Source organism: Chrysochloris asiatica, unplaced genomic scaffold, assembly GCF_000296735.1.
Source record: "Chrysochloris asiatica unplaced genomic scaffold, ChrAsi1.0 scaffold00183, whole genome shotgun sequence".
NCBI classification, from domain to species: domain Eukaryota; kingdom Metazoa; phylum Chordata; class Mammalia; order Afrosoricida; family Chrysochloridae; genus Chrysochloris; species Chrysochloris asiatica.
The window spans coordinates 5,415,147-5,420,373 of record NW_006408701.1 but is presented as its reverse complement, the minus strand read 5'-3'; the positions used below and the strand labels follow the sequence as shown (position 1 = coordinate 5,420,373).

Sequence of the window (5,227 nt, the reverse complement as noted above, 5' to 3'; positions counted from 1 at the left end):
TATATATATATACGCGCTCGCGCGTGTGTGTGTAATCCGGAGCAGTCCTTCCTCAGTGGGACTCAGGAGCAAAAGCCTCCCAAAGGCCATGCCTCCTCCTCCTACCTGGTCCAGTAGTGTAGGAACACCCCAGACAAACAGAGCCACTTTTTTTTTTTTTTTTAAATTTACTGTTTTATTGTAAGTTATGTGATAGTTTACATGGGAGAACATTAGCTTTACATTCATCCTATCCTATATGGTTTCATTGCCATGGTTACAATTCCCTCCATGCATCATCAACCAACCAAAGGGTATATATACCCTGCAAGCCTGCCCCTGGTTGTCAGCACACAGCCCCTCTCCCTCTCTGGGTCTAAAGTCCCTAGTGGCTGGCTCCATCTCTCCACGTCATCGTCTCTGCCTCCACCACTGGTGTCACTGCTTCTTTAGGTAGGGTCCTGCACTCCTCTCTTCTCCCTTGATGGTCCCAGGGACCTCCGCTCCTAGATTGCAAAGTCAATCACTCCCCTCCTTTTGCTACAAGATGTCTACCTTTACATTTCCAACCCTCACAGTCAGTCCTGATAACAATTATTCACTATTGTAACACAGGAGACCTATCCACATCTCCTTTCATCAGCCCCCACCCAGACAGATTGGGTACTACTCAGTGGAGATTGTACTTTCCTCCATGACCTCTGGATCTAGGCTCCCTCTTGAAAGCTTGTAAGCCAGTCACTTCTTGCCTTTGTAGCCGCCCCCCCCCCCGCCATTTTGGGTAGTCAATGTCCAAGTTGCCTATCCCTGTCTACTCTGTGTATTGAGGGGGTGGGAATGATCCTCGTTGTAAAGATAAGGTTCCTCTTTGGAACTACTGCATCCATAGGTGCAGGTCAAATTCATCAAATTATATCAGATTACTCTTTTTATCCTCTTCTTTCTTCTTCTAGTTGAGCTCTGATCATCCAGTCATTGAAACCAGATCAAGTGGGTAGCACCTGGGCTATAGAGGCTGAAGAGGGACAAAGATCTTCCTTCTGAGCCCAGAGGAACGCCCTCCCCTAAAGTCGGTGCCCTGAATCCAGATTTCTGGTCTCCTGAACTATGAGAAAATAGTTTTGTGTTCTTTGAAGCCAAAAAAAAAGGGGAGGATGGGGTTGCCCAGAAAACAGCTGACTCCAGTGTTCATGTGACCTCCCAGCTCTGTATTCTATTCCTTGTCCTGGGCTGGGGTGGACGCTTCCAAAGACCCCTTCCGTGAGATGCCTCCCTGCCCCCCCCGGAAACAGCTGGGTCACACTCGCTGGAGCATGCTAGAAGTTTCTATTCACCCCATGCTCAGTTGCCAGGTGTGGAAGATTAATCAGTGGCAGGAAGCGGCCTCTTGTAGAGCAGTGACCCGCTGTGGTGAGTAGAGTCTCTGAAAGGCCAGCATAGGAGTTTGCCTGCTGCCTGTTGTCCACTGCTGGCCATCTGCTCTGGCCATGGGGTGTCTTGAGGCTCTCTTCTTCCTGCTGGGCTCTTTCCCAGTGCTGTGAAATGCCAGAGGTGGGCAGCAAGATAGTGGAGATGTTGGGCCAGCACCTCTTGCCCTGGATGAATCGACTTTCCCTGGAACAGCTGAATCCCAGCAGCTCTGTGTGTCTTCGCCTCTCTAGTCTGCAGGCCGAGACCAAGGAAGCCCTGTACGGCCTCAAGCTCCACTACCAGCAGAGTCTTCTGGGGTTTGCTTCCAGTGGTGGTGATAATGACGACTCCCAGGCCAAACCTTCCATGGGCCAGCTGGCCCTCTACCTACTTGCTCTCAAAGCCAACTGCGAGTTTGTTGGGGGCCATAAGGGGGATAGGCTGGTCTCCCAGCTCAAGAGGTTCCTGGAGGATGAGAAGACAGCTATTGGGCATGATTACAAAGGCCACCCTCACACCAGTTACTACCAATATGGCCTGGCCATACTGGCCCTCTGTGCCTACCAGAAGTGGGTCCATGAGAGCATGGTGGGTAAACTCCTTCATATCATGGAGCACAACAGACCTGTGCACCGGGGCCTCCTCTCTGTGCACACAGCAGCCATGGCAGGCTTGGCCTTCACCTGTCTGAAACGCTCCAACCTCAACCCTGATCCTGGCCATCAGAACAGTGCAGGAGGAGATTCTGAGGTCCCAGACATCTGAAGGCCACTTTGGGAGTTTCTACAGCACTCCACTGGCACTGCAGTTGTGTTGACTTCTTCTATGCCTGGAGTGGAGCTGAGGTCTGTGTGCTACAAGGCGAGGGATGCCCTGCTGACCAGCTTGCAGAACAAGGCCTTCTAGAATGCTCTCATGGTTTCCCAGCTGCTGCCAACTCTGAATCATGTGGATCGCATCTCCCCAGACTTCCTGGCACCAAGAGCAATACTAGAACCAGCTTTTGAGACCACTTCAGACACCCAAGCCCCAGAGGTCATCAGGGTCATGCTGATGGTCTCCAGCCTCTTGCCACCATACCACCACTCCATCCCTGTCCCTGCTGGGTTGTCCTTGGAGGAAGTCCTGAAAAAGGCCCAGGACCTAGGAGGATTCACGTATGGAATTCAGGCCTCCTTGTCCGGCTCCTATCTGACCTCTGTGATGGGGAAAGAAGTTGGGTAGCAGGAATTCTGGCAGATTCTCCAAGCCCCTGACACCCCCCTGCTGCAAGGTATTACCTGCAAGTGTGGGTATTCTTATGGATATGACCTCTCTTATCAACTGGATGCATCACTCTCCACTCTAGTCCTCTGTGGCTATGTCACTGACTCTGGATCCAAGAGTCCCCAGGTCTTACCACACCGCAGGCCAACCAAGTCTCGACCTGGGTTCACAGGTGTCTATTGAACATTGTGAGCTTAGCTTGCAGCTTCATTGCTATTTTTCCCTCACTTCCCCTTAGCAGTAATGAACGTGGTCACCAATCAGAGCACTTGTCTGCTTGTGTATTCCTATTGAATCTTAGTCTTGGAAAGGAGCTTGCCCTGATGGACTGGACCACTTGCCTTGATGTCTCCTGGGAGAGCAACTTGCTTGTTCTTGTAGTAATCAGTCAGACTGCCATTATTGTTTTGTATTTTTCCTGTGGGTTCTTCTTTCAAGAAGTATCTTGTGTTCTTCTAGCCGCTCCAGGCTGGTCTGCTTGTCCTTTCAAGTGGAAATTTCACACGTCAGAAGATTCTGGATGGGGTTCAGGATTCCACCTATGGTCTTATGTAATGCAGAGGCTCTGCAGGAAGCCTCCTTCACTGGGCACGTTGTAGCCCCATTTTAGGTATTCCAATCAGTAACAGGCAGAAGACAGACTTACAAGCTTTCTATGGTGATATTTCTGGCTATTCCTTTCTCTCCCTCTCAAGTGTCTATTTTATAATGGTATGCCAGGGAAACCAAGATACAAAAGACAGCCAAGCATCTTAACATTAATTCCCTCCTTTAGCCCATTCCAACCATGTCTCAATCCCCGTATCCCAGAGCTCTGTTGTTCCAAGGTTGCACATACATCATTATTTACCTCTGTCCCACTTAGTCCATGCAAACATGCCTAATTGTTTTCCCATCTGATTTGATCTTCCATTTCCCCGCCCCTTCTTATGCATTGTCGCCCTCACTAGCACCCAAACTATCCTGTGTCTATTCCCTACCCCACCTTCCCCTACCTCCCCTCACCTCACCACCCATATCCCCGTAATAAGCAAAGAATCCCCCCTCCCTTTAGTATGGGTTCTTTTTCTTAGTCTTTTACAGTAGTGGTTCTATGCAGTATTTCTCCTTTTGTGACGGACTAATTTCACTTACCATAATGTCCTCAAGGTTTATCCATGTTATGCAGTGACATGCAGTTTCCTTGTTATTCTTCAAGTTAGCATAATATTCCATTGTGTATATGTACCACAGTTTGTTTATCCATTCTTCAGTTGATGTGCACATAGGCTGTCTGCATCTTTTTGCTATTGTAAATAGTGCTGCTATGAACATTGGTGTGCATGTATCTACTCGTGTTATGGCTCATATTTCTTGTGGGTAAATACGAAGAAAGGAATTTCTGGATCCTAAGATATTTTTATTTACAACCTTTTGAGGAAACACCATATTGCTTTCCAGAGAGTTTGGACCATTTTGCAGTCCCACCAGCAATGTAGAAGCGTTCTGGTCTCTCCACATCCTCACCAGGATTTATTGTCCTCTACTTTTTTCATCTTTGCTGTTATTGCTGGTGTGAGATGATATCTCATTGTTGTTTTGATTTGTACCTCTCTATTGGCTAAGTGGCTCAATGGCACTTAACGACAACAACAAAAATAATGGCTAGCGATTGTGAACATTTCTTCATATGTTTGTTGGCTACCAGGATCTCCTCCTTGGTGAAGTGTCTACTCAGGTTCTATGCCCATTTTTTAATAGGTTTGTTTGTCTTTTCCTTGTAGAGGTGTTGTCGTTTCCTATATATTTTAGAAATGAGTCATTTGACTTATGTGTTGTTTCAAAAAGCTTTTTTTTCCCATTTTGTGGGTTCCCTTTTTTACTCTTTTGGTGAAGTCTTTTGATGCACATACGTTTTTAATTTTTAATATGTCACAAACATCTATTTTGTCTACTTTTGTTTGTGTAGTTTTCAAAATGTTTGGTAGTCTGTGTATTCAATTAATTAGTGCCTTCAAATTTGTCCCTATTTTTTCATTGATGGCCTTCATAATTTTGGGATTCACATTTAGGTCTTTAATCCTTGCTGAGATGGTTTTTGTATAAGGCATGAGGTAAAGGTCTTGTTTCAATCTTTTGCATATCAATTTCCATTTCTTCCAGCACCATCTGTTGAAGAGACTATCCCTTCCTCATGTGACATGTTTAGGCACTTTGTCAAAAATCAGTTTGATGTGTGTGGATGGGTTGATTTCTGGATTCTGAATTCAGTGTCATTGACAAATGTGTCTTTCATTGTATCAGTACCAGTCCCTTCTGACCACTGTAGCTATGTAATAAAGTTTGAAGTCGGGGAGTGAGAGGTTTCCAATCTTATTCTTCTTCTTAAGCAGTGCTTTGCTTATTCTGGGTCTCTTTCCTTTCCACATAAAATTTGTAACTGTTTTTCCCATCTCATAGAAGAATGTCATTGGAATATGGATTGGGATTGCATTTGTTGTTGTTGTTGTCAGGTGCCATCGAGTCGGAACCGACTCATAGTGACCCCATGCACAGCAGAACGAAACAATGTTTGATCCTGGGCCAACCTCAC

The 5,227-nt window shown here is 46.4% G+C and overlaps 1 pseudogene; it reads left to right on the top strand.

The window, feature by feature from the left end:
• The first annotated feature begins 1,466 nt into the window (after window positions 1-1,466).
• Window positions 1,467-5,227, top strand: part of LOC102812074 — a 26,549-nt pseudogene continuing 22,788 nt past the window's right edge.